The 12,013-nt window shown below is 45.3% G+C and overlaps 1 protein-coding gene across 4 annotated transcripts in view; it reads left to right on the top strand.

The window, feature by feature from the left end:
- The first annotated feature begins 717 nt into the window (after positions 1 to 717).
- PLEKHA1 (pleckstrin homology domain containing A1) overlaps positions 718 to 12,013 on the top strand; it is a 47,908-nt gene continuing 36,612 nt past the window's right edge. For 2 of the 4 annotated variants that reach the window (XM_073685356.1, XM_073685357.1), the window contains exon 1: positions 719 to 911. The gene's annotated coding sequence lies outside the window, so the exon portion shown is untranslated. Of the gene's footprint in view, positions 912 to 12,013 lie in introns of all 4 variants that reach the window. The other 2 variants (XM_073685355.1, XM_073685358.1) reach the window with 2 other exon arrangements.

The following is a 12,013-nucleotide window of genomic DNA, read 5'->3' as shown; positions in this document are numbered from 1 at the left end:
TGCTGCATACCAACACCAGCCTCAGCGGTCTGCCTTGCAGCGGCGGTCATCCCTGACCGCAATCCACGGGTGGCGTAGTCAGACGTTCAAAACCCTACAAATAGACTGCCACAGCATTTGGTCTGACCACCCTGAGCCACGGGATCCGGTTGCCACTACTATCCCCAACATTGCACTGAAGCCCGGTTCCGGGTGCCCCACGGCCCAGGGGGCGAGTCATATCCACAATTATAATATAATAGTTCCACTTGAAGAAGAGAAGTCCCCAAATTATTGACTACTATACAGCACGTGCTGCCCGGCCCTAGTGGTGATGTGCGCTGTCACCATAACAAAATGGTTCCAGCCAAAACAGGATGAGAGGAGGGGAACCAGAGCTGGACCCAGGTAATATATGATTTGCAGTTTTCCACTAGGCAGGTGTGGAAGGAAGGACAATGTGAACATACCCTAAAACTCCAACTACCTGAGATATTAAAGGGGTAAATATATTTTGTATTTCTACAGGAGACACAAACAATTACTGCTGATTACACAGATTAATAGACAAATGTGCAATTTAATCACATTTATACAACATGATCAGCTCTAAAACCCCATATACAGCGGCAGGGAAAAGGTGTGATGTCTGCGAGTGACGTCACCACAGCAGGCGGCGACAAGGCAGGGGAGGGTAGACGGCGGTGACGTCACGCATTCTTTGCCTTCTGATTGGCTGCTCAATTGTCAGTAGCGGCCATCTTTGAAGTGTCAGTGCGAGGCTTGGACGGCAGAGAGGAGGGAGCGGCTGAGAAGTGATGTCCGGACTTCACTAGTGAGAGCAGCGGTGAGAGCAGTGGTGAGAGCAGTGAGGGCTCCGGAGGCTCCCGGGACGTGCACCGGCCGCACAGCGATGAGACTGCTCTGTACAGGTCAGACAACGTGCATAGCGCTTTACGGCTGCTCTGTGCTTTGCAGCAGGAGATGGGTGTGTAGTCTGTAGACGGGGGCGAGACACGGTACAACTCCCAGAGAAGTGTTGTGCGAGCTGGGACTGGTCACAAGAACTACAACTCCCAGCAGTAGGCAATGCCCAGAGTAGTAGTCAGAGCTGCAGGAGAGCTACAGGTTGCTGCACTCTGTGACTGTGGGTTGGCAAAATGAGCTGTCACACTGTGGGGTCTGCGGGGGCTTTTCTGGGGGCCATGGACTGGGGCCTGCGGGGGCCACGGACTGGTGTCTGAGGGGGCTTGGCCGGGGGCCACGGACTGGGGCCTGCGGGTGCTCGTCCGGGGTGGTCGGGGTTGCAGCAATTGCTTTAACCACCACCGTTATTTCTTAAATGAGTTATCCTGTTTATTGCAAATAGTCTTTTAAGGTTTATTTTGAAAAGTTCTCCACCGTCGTCATTCACCTTTTCAGTTCATCACCATTTTCAAAATCTGTGATTGCTGTCAGTGACAGGTATTCTGGTCACATCAGAAGGCACCGATGTCACCAGGTTTATGGGGACAACTGATGGTCATCCCGAGGATCACCGGGTTACTGCCAGTTACTTTCGTTGAGACCATTGCAGAGTATTTTGTCTTTCCTCTTCTCACCATTTTCAAAATCTCTGCTTGCTGACATTGAATGGAAATTTGATTTGCATCTGAATGTATTCACATGTGCCTTGCAAGCTATAAGAGTTAGTGACCCCGTGGCACAATACCGGATCATGTGGATTTGCACTCGTGGCACTGCGGTAACTAAATCTCCTGTCACACTGTGTCCTGTGGTGTCCGATCAGGATCCACCAACGGAGGCCTCAGACGTCTACATTCACTGGATGCCACTTGGTGCCGTCTGTCTCTTCATGTTAAAAAACATATACCACTTTACCACGCCGTGCACCTGTCAGACTGTGGCCAAAAGGCCACTCATTTAACTCATCTAATGTTCACCGTCCAGATATGGACTGCGATGTACAGACCGGCCATGGGTCTCCTGACCAGGATTCAACATCCTCTTATGCTTTTGAGGCTCTTGAGTTGGAGTCAGGAGACCCGCGACTGGTCTGGATATGGCAGTCCGTACTCGGACATTGAGTATCGGACATGTGACAATGACCTTATGTTTACCTTGTAAATGAGGGTTTATAGATCCATTTAATGCATGCACCAGATAACAGCCTTGTGTACACTGGAGAATTGGAACAAACTCTCAGCTGTGATACATCATAGGTCTCTACAGGTTTTTAGCTTCTAGATGTTGCGTCCACAGAAGCAAGCACTTTAAAATAGGAGGAACGTGAAAGACAAGGTCTACAAAAATGTTGCACAAGTCACTTTTCAGTTGAGGCTCCCCACAATTAATGATTCCCGCTCTCACTTCAGTGTTTCTGAGATTACTGTAGAATTGCATATAGCACATAAATTGTACCATAGCGTCATAGAAGAGCCTCACTATGCTCCGAGCCTCACTATGCTCCGAGCCTCACTATGCTCCGAGCCTCACTATGCTCCGAGCCTCACTATGCTCCGAGCCTCACTATGCTCCGAGCCTCACTATGCTCCGAGCCTCACTATGCTCCGAGCCTCACTATGCTCCTGTGGATGGGCGGTGCGTGTAAATTACAGGAAAACCATTTTAGAGGACCTATCACCAGGTCAGAAGATTCCAGTTTTTGCCCTTATTTTATTCCCTTGCTCCCCTTAAATCAGGTGTGTGTGTTTGTTTGGTTTTTTTGTGCTGATTATTTTAATTTTTACAAAGGGGTGTGGCTCACAAGGTAATTATGCAGAGCAGCCTAAAGACACGCCCTGGAGGATCTGTGGACCCCACCCACACTCCCTCTTGAAGACCATAAAAATGTAACACTAAAATAAAAGGAGCAGTGGGAGTAAAATGAGAGCTAATTCTGGACACTACCCCCCACCTTCCCCCTCTCCAAGTAAAATTTTATTGCATTTACCCTTATAATATGTCACAGACAACTATTAAAGAGTCACAAGGTACAAAGTTTTAGGTTCCTTAAAACATTGCTATATTATGAGCGCAGCAGTGTACTAGGAACTGGACAGTAAGGACATTCTGGCCACTTTTGACCTGGTGACAGGTCCTCTTTAAATGTATTTATTTCATCAAGACAAACTTGCGTATATGAGCCTCGGTATAAAAGCAGCTATTTCTATAGCATATGATACGGATGCCTTTTACCTAACTGACTGCCATGTAATATTACACGTTCTCTTCTAATAACCAAATGTTGTATGGTGGCTCCTATATAAGATAGAGTTGTCTGCGATGAGACTATTAAGGCCTTATTCACACGTCATTATTTTTAAGCCAGAACCAGGAGTGGTTCCAAATAACGGATCAGGTGGGAATCTTTCACTTGTGTTTTTTTTTTTTCTCTACATAGATTCTACTTCAGATTTTTGGCTTAAAAATACTATTGAAATAATGTCAGAATATTGATGTTGGTCGAAAAGCACGTCACCAGATTTTTGCTGCTCCATCTGAGAACAGTATAAAAAAAATCTAATAATGTATCACACAACCATGTGTCACAGTCCAAGCGTGGACCGTCCACGAGTTTCATGACCTGAACTTGACAGCCTCATAGAAATATAACATTCGGGTCAGGACAACCACGGGTGGGCCATACTCTGACTGTGACACACAGAAGTGGGAATGCGGCATTAAGGCTTTTTCACACGTTCGTGATCATCGGTCTGATCTCGGATCGTAATGCACAGACTGGCCGTGCGTCTCTCGCTAGGCGATGTGCGGCCAGTCCGTGCATTATGATCCAAGATCAGACAGATGATCACGGACGTGTGAAAGAGCCATTTCCTGGATTCTTGATGAAGTTTTGATAAGATGACTGTTTTATCGGCTGCAGCTCTGCTAGTCCTCTCTCCAATGATGAGCTTCTTCTATATAGCTCTCAATGTTCATGATCTCTGTATAACCCGCCCCCCACCACTGATTGCCAGCTTTCTGTGTACACTGTGCATAGGCAGAAAGCTGTCATGTGGGTGGGGTTATGCAGGGTTCATCACTGAGAGGACTAGCAGAACTGCAGTAGATGGAGGGTTTTTTTTTTAATCAAAACTAAAGCAAGAAGCCCAGTAAGTGACATAATGCTTGGATCAGGGTCTCTGCCCCTATTTAATGTTGCCCTCAGATTGCAAACGATTTTGTAATTGGTTACGCTCTCAAACCGCAGAGTATTTATTTTTTTTTGTCTATTTTCCATCCATATCTCCTAGCTACCATCTGGATGCTGTCCCTGTTACTTGGTGAACGCCTAAGTACATTGTTTTTCATCAGACCTCTGTAAAGGTGGACATCTGCAGCGTCTTCCCATATCTGTGGCATGATTGTTGGGGGTCCATGCTTTGGAGCCCCTCAGCCTGAAGGATGGAAGGGACCACTGTCCCTTCAGTTTAGCGGCCCCTGAATTTGGGTGATTTGGCCCATCGTAGTTCTTTGCACAGCGGATTGACTGAGAAGGGTCGTATCTGTTAAGTAGCGATGCAGTCCCTTCTTTGTGAGGATTAAGGGGATGTCATCAATCGGACCCCCACTGATCAGGAAGAGGTGGTATGTGTGATTTTCTGTCCCCTAACATTGGCTAAAAGCATTTATGGACCTTAGTAGCTCAGTTAGTTGCTACCTTGAAATGTTCCTATGCCCCTAGCCAAGCCCTGGGCTGCACAGAGAGCTATTGTATTGCTGCTTTCTGATTTGTGTCTGCAGATCACAAGATAACATACAATACTATGTATTTCTTTGCACAGCAGTTGTTGCCCCGGCATCATTGAATTTAGTTTCTAGTTTGCGACTTTGCAGTAAATTGCTGACCTAGTTGTCCTGCCCTGGATTACATCTTGGCTCAGCAGCTTTGGGAATATCAATGCTCAGATGTCCTCTGTTGGGAGGTAAGGTGCTGACTCTTTCCCCTACAATGCCTCGGGTTGTCATGACTTAGAAGAATAGATTTCCATCCAAACCAAATTCCCTTGCTTCTGGCAGTGTGATAAGAGGCGCCGTGATCCATCCTTCCTGGTGGTAAATCTCCAGGTGACCCGCGCAACGGCTGTACAGTGGGGTCGTCACCTGCTGGGTGTTTCCAAGCAAGGAGTCATGAAAATCCCTTTTAAAGGTGTTAATACACCTCTGGATAACAATAAGTTATCCCTCCTGACCCTTCCATACACGTTCAGTTTGGCTGAGCATTCATATTTTCATTGGGTAGAGGAAGAGTCAGCAGACTGTCATGGACATCTGAGGGTCGTCTAAAATTGACAGGTTTGACCAATATTGGTATAGTGTGCATGGGAGTGTTTAAAGGGGTTGTTCAGTTAAAACAAATTATCATCTATCTACCCTTATGGGTGAGTGTCTGACTGCTGGGACCCATGCCGATCGGCAGAATGGGAAATTTTTTTTCATCATTGACAGGGCATTTTTATCCCCATTAAAAAATGTAGCGGCAGGTCGGATGCTCGACCGCCTCTCCATTCATTATCTCTGCTGCTACCGCAAAAAGCTGAGCACGGGAAATGAATGGCGTAGCTATCGAGCATCCACAACGCCACTCATTAGGTGCCCTGTTCTGTCGATTAGTGCGTGTCTCGGCTGTCGGACCACCACCGATCGCCACGTTATCACCAGTCTTATGGATAGGTGATTATTTTTTTCCACCATAAAGATGTGTGACCACACAGGTTAGCTGCCGATTTTATAGTACACACATCTGATCCGACCGGCTACCACCAGACATCACTATGTCAGAAATGCTGTCTGTTCAGTGCCTGTTAGTGGAGGCAGAAAAATCATGAATGGGCATGCAGAAAGATATGTGAAAACTGCACGGAGCTAGTGAGCTCGTCCGTGGACTGCTTCTATGTAGTAGAACTGGTTTGCTCCCACTTATTAGCAGACCCTGCACGCTGGGCGGCTGCTTTTCTCTCTGCTCCGGACTATACAGCTTGATCACTTGTTGTATTTTGAGCTTGGATAGCTAAATGGCAATCAGATTGGTTATTACTGCAGCTCTAGGCTATTGTACCAGACCCCTGAAGGGCAAATCTTACTGGGCATGCAGCTACTGCCAGATTTGTCATTGGGCACAGTAGGCCTGTGCCTCTAGGATTATATGGGAGGTAGGACGAAAGAAAAAGAAAATTCACAATTGAATCATTCACAGGGTAATTGATTTTATGTGGTGTATGATGTGTGGGTATATTGACCTTTTTGGGTTACATCCACATGTGCCAGAAAATTTGTTGTGGATCCACAGTATAATCTCTATGTATTGCATGCAGGTGATTTCACCCTATGCATTGCAATGGGGGTGAAATTCGCAGTTAAAATCCACCAATTTACAATGTCTGATGGCTTGATACTATCAAGAGAACGGCAGAGAAGACCCGGGTGGACCTATTTAGGCTTGCACTAGATCGACCATCCTACAGATCCATCAAGTCTCCATGGCTCGAGAATGAGACTCGCTGTCTCAGGGATCATCGCGTAACAAGTGCATGCACGACGCATGTCACTTGTGTCCTGCATTGAAGTCCTTGGCCAGTGAACTGCAAATGACTTGCTACCAGTGGCAGAAATACAACACATTTGGAAATGGTCGCGAGGGGCCCTGTATTGTGGTCATAGGTTGCTATGTCACACTAAAGGAGGCGTCACTGCGATCTCAGTGTCACAACGCACATCACCATGTGGACGGTTTCTATTGGGTCTTGAAGATTTTGTTCATCTTTTATTATTAGGCCTGTATATTGTAATGCAACATCAAGGCCTGGTAAATTGGAGGACCAATACTTGCCATTTTTAATAATTGATATGGATCCCACCATTGTGCCCTGTTGTGTAATGCTCTCAGTAGAGAGGTGGTTCTCTCCGTTCATTTGTATGAAGTAGTAAAAGTTACTGAACATCAGGCTTTGTGTAGACACCCTCCCGTCCCCAGCTATAATTGCAAAGCATCAGACTTTTGTCATGGTGAGAGGGTGTGGTGAGGGGAGAGAATTGGTGACTTGGTACTTTGTGCACCTGATGAAGGTGGCCTTGTCCACCGAAACGCGTTGTGTGTATTAATAAATCAGTCATTTTTAATTAATTTTTGCCCTGTTATTGGCGCTCTGATACCGCTATTCACATTCACTGATTGTCTTTTCCCCCCTGCTGGGGTGCGGTAGAGCTGCCTTTATTTACTTGTTCAACCACCTGTTGGATGAAGTTAACTAAGAGTTACTACCCTGGTTTCCAAGCTGCGCTGCCCTAACCCCTCCGGAACACTGCCGGGAGTGTTGGTGAAGCTGGGCGTCCATCTCGGCGGGATGCGCAACTAACCTGATCACGTGATCCACCACCGTGAGATCTGGATCTGTGAACGCCGCTGAAAGCAGATGACAGCCACCAACCGAGCGGAGCTTGTGGAGCTTTACACTGTGATTGTGCAGAGGTGCACAACTTCATAAGGTTAGTGGCCATTCTCACACCCCTCTACAAATTGCATTACTGAGTCACCCATTGCGCCCTGTTCTCTCCTTTTTTTACATGGTACTTTGTGTTGGCAGATCACATAAAGTCCAAGTATTTGTGAAGTATAAAGGACCTTCTTCCTCGTGCTAGCTGTGTCCCCTACATGGTATGTGGAAGAAGGTTCCCTGGTCAGATGAGACCAAAGTAGAACCTTTTTGGGCTAAATACAGAGCGCTAGGTGTGTCGGAAGCTAACACTGCACAGCACCCTGAAAACACCATCCCCACCGTTAAACATGGTGGTGGCAGTATCACGCTGTGAGGATGATTTTTTTTTTCAGTAGGGACAAGGAGCTACAAAGCTGGTAGAGACAGACCCCAAAAGTCTTGCAGCAGTAATTGCAGTGAAAGGTGGTTCTACAAAGTACTGACTTGGGGAAGAGGGGGCTGACAATTTTCAGATTTACATTTTTTAAATGCATAGTAAACCCTGTATAATTTCTTTTACACTTCACAAATCCTTGCTACTTTCTGTTGGTAAATCACTTAAAATCCCAGTAAAATATATGCTAAATAAACTGATAGGTGGGGATTTCTTGGCATCCCCCTGGACGCCAAGCATGTGAAAACAGATTTTATAAAAACATATTTCTCCTCAAGCAGACCTCTACTATGGACCATACAGGAAAGTATACATTTACACTTCTATAACCTGTATGCCCATATGATCATATCTCCCAGGGGGTGACAGATTCCCTTTAATGTTGCAATTCAGGGGCATTAATGTGAATGGAGCCGAGCAGTACAATTCCTCATAATCCATGGTCAGGGATACTGCAGTTTCTTAAGGAAAGCAGTCATATTTTACTAATCCTGGACAACCCCTTTAAGACTATTACCCTATAAACAAAATGGTCTTTGGTTCTCAAAGTATCGATTTCCAAAAGGGAAAGAGAGAAGCCATGAAGGGTGTCGTATGCTAATCCATTCTGTTCTGGTCTGTACAGTGAAGGTGATGTCCCGAATGTTGATCACATGGTCCTGGTCCAGGAGTTCAGGCCACCAGTTTAGTCATCAATGATCTCCCTTTTGGGAAGAACTGGACCCCCTCCAGCCAGCGTGTGGCCTTTTAAATTGCATCTAAGTAGTTGAGTTTTATGGGACCTGTAGTTCTCAGCGGCACACCCTAGAAATGCAAGAAAGGGAAAAACAGACGCTCAGTGTCTTGTTAAGTCCCTTGGAAATCCCCACTCATTATTCAGGTGATCGGCGTGCTGTCTGCTGACTTGGCTTTTTTTGTCCTCCATAAAACGTACTCATTGGTTGTTGCTTTCAGCCAATGGCGTGCATGTCCTGTAGGTTCAGAAACCTATTGGAAATCTGTCACCATGTTTTTCTTACCCCATCTTAGTACAGCATGAAATTCTCGCAGAGACCCTGATTTTTAGCAATGTTTCACTTACTGTGCTGCTTGCTGTAGTTTTGATAAAACATTTTTTTAATCTGCTGCAGATATAGCAGTTCTCTGCAGGCTGAACTCTGTATAACCCGCGCACACCATTGATTCGCAGCTTTCTGCGTACACTGTGCATAGGCAGAAATCTACCAATCAGTAATATGGGCGGGGTTATACATAAATTATGACACAAAGTGACACATCTTTGGAATCAGAGTCTCTGTCTCTACATCACGCTCCTCTCAGATTTTATAGCAGAAACCTGGTGACAGATTTCCTTTAAGAAATGAGCAAACTAGCACTGGAAGTAAAATATAATAGAAAACATGTTTCCCACAATTAAGAGTCATTTACGTCTGAGAGCCGGGGGTATGGCCAGCAGTTTTCCCATGGAGATGATGTATAAATGTCACCACACTTGCACCATCTGTGACCAATTACTTGACTTCTGAGTAAGAGCGGTTTGGCAGTAAATGGTTTACCGCTATGGAGAAAAGCTTACAATTTTGTCCGGGAAATCTCCTGTTAAATTTCAGGAGTTTTATATAAATGGGACTGGAGAGCATCTTCTGGGACAAATTAGATTTCGCTATAACTTTAAAAGGGGTTGTCCACTTTGGAAACTGTGTGTATACATGCATGCATACATACATTTTGACTTGATTAGATTTGCATTTGGGTTTCCGTCAAAGTTTGGCTTTTACAGGCTTTTTTTATTTCTACGCATTCAACTTCAACACTGTCCGAAATTAGCAGAGTGGAGCTCAGAAAAAGAGAGGTATGTTAAACTCCCCTGTCAGAACGTGTTCCCTGATAGTTTCTCAGTTAACTCATTCTGCACCCAGCAATAAGAAGTGCAGAACAGAGGCTATGGAAGAAAAAAAGGTGGAAAATTTAAGGAAACTGAATTACCAAGTTATTTTTAGTCCCCAAATGCATGGATTTAAGGGGGGGAAAAAAAGGAAAGTTGTCCCAAAATGTGGACAAATCCTAGTCGCTGTACTTTCAGACATTTTGATTTAACTTGATAGATATGATAGTCAATCTGCAAATTACTTTATTTTAAAATAATGTCTTGCCCCCAGACTTGCTCCCATGTCCTGTTCACTAGGTGTCTCGCTTCTAACGTCTTCTCCTCTGCCTGCTTTCAGAAGTATTCCCTCTCAAGGAGCAGCCACTGAGATTTGATTCCAGGAATATGAGGGGATCTTTGTCTCTGTTTCTGTTCTCATGTCTTTCATGCTGCATACACAGATTGAGTAGGCAAGTCACTGTATATTAAGAGCAGTGCATGCTGGGAAAGGAGTTTCCTGCACCTATTGTGCTGGCTGAATGCTGATGAAGCGAAACCACCCAATTGCATGACAGTTCCTGGACATATTAGACTGGTACGTGCATTGAAAGCATTTTCAACTTGTGGAGGAGGAGGGCAGCAGCACCATGCTGTTCGACAGGGTTTGTGTAAAAGGGTAGGTTCACTTTAAAGGAAAGTCTCTTTTAAAGCCGTCCATGTGTAATTTATAGGCACAAGCAGTAATTAGAACTCCAGTATCTAATGTCTCATCTGAGGATAATATGAGTAATGTCTCTGATCTCCGTTGCTCCTATTTCTGCTCCGCTTTCCTATATCCTTTGTGAATTGTCAGAATTGGACCTCGGGTTCTCGCGGTATTGTGCGGTCATTACTGACCTTTCCCATCTTCTTTGTACTTCAATCTGATCCTGGTTCTGAAAACATCTCTTCTGTCGTAGTACAGAGATTATTCTGAAATGTACAGCAGGGCTGAGAGATTACTGAAGAAGCCCCATAAACCGAAAAGGGCCATTCATGCCTTAAAAACTACTTGGAAGCTGTCCTGTATCGTGACATTATAAATATGTAAACCTGAGTATATTGTGCCAGGAGTGGGCATGAATGTGCATGTGTTACTTTGTGATGAGATGGGTGTCTGTTTCTTTACTGAACTCGTTTCTTCAGGTTCAGCTCATTTGTGACCCTGATCACTAGTATGTAAAATATCAGTGGGGTCCCACCTTTAGGACCTCCATCAAATAGTATGATGCTGTCTGATCCATCACTGCTCTAACTTCCCCAAGCTCAGCAGCCTTCTACTAAGCAACATAGAGGTCAAAATAAATATAAAATGTAATTCTATTGTTGGTGAACTCTTGCCCTGTCTGATATAGATTTGTCAGTCCCGGGTCTGTACTAGGATGTGGAAGCCCAAGTGTCTCGGGATGGGCCTGATGAAGAAGCACCACAATACAGTGGTCTCCAAGACCCTAGTAGCTGTCGGCTGACATGAGACTTCCGTGCCCCATAACCGGTCAGCCCATTATAGGCCATTGGCCAAGTAAGACCTTTATTTTAATTTTTTTATTTTTTTTTTGCCATTGAGCACCGTATACCGTTCTGTGTGACTGCAGACTTCAGAGCGGTATTTTGACCGATCAGCGGGGGAGGGGGTCTCAGGGCTTGGACCCCCACCGATTACCTGCACTGTGTAACGCCTGTCATATTTGACACCTATATTGTGGCAGTTACACTTGGCATCAATGACCCCTGTAGGGTCGCCGGTGACCACTGGCCACGGCGCTGTCATTCTCGTTATCCATGCATTACATGGACGGTGTACACTTGTATGGCCCATAGGTAATGTCACGCTTCCCTCTCCAATCTGGAGATGGCTGAGGGGCTTCTTCTTGAGATGCAGAAGTGTCTGTTCTGTCACGTATGAGTTTCCTTCCCTGATTAGATTAGTGCAGGGTTTTGGGAAAGCTTCAAGGTTCTATAATGTCTCAAATGAAAATATCCCAGGACTTTTGGAACTGAATGAAACAAAAACTATGGCATAAAATGGAAAGTTTCGATGGACCAGTGGCTCGTCCGCCATCCAGGGCTGACTAATGAATGGACTATTGTCTCTGGCTCTCCACTACTGTACTCGGGATCAGGATCTGAGCTTTGCAGTCTCTTTCAGCTGAGATTTGAGGTGTTATGAATATTCATAGGACGTTTCAAGACCATCTTTGTTCCCAATGGAACTGCAGCAGAATGAAGGGAAGTGAGTATGTGCCTGTTTTCCAT

This window comes from Phyllobates terribilis, unplaced genomic scaffold (assembly GCF_046119375.1).
Source record: "Phyllobates terribilis strain yellow unplaced genomic scaffold, ASM4611937v1 Scaffold_5__5_contigs__length_657084704, whole genome shotgun sequence".
Classification (NCBI taxonomy): Eukaryota; Metazoa; Chordata; class Amphibia; order Anura; family Dendrobatidae; genus Phyllobates; species Phyllobates terribilis.
This window is presented reverse-complemented; position numbering and strand designations above follow the sequence as displayed.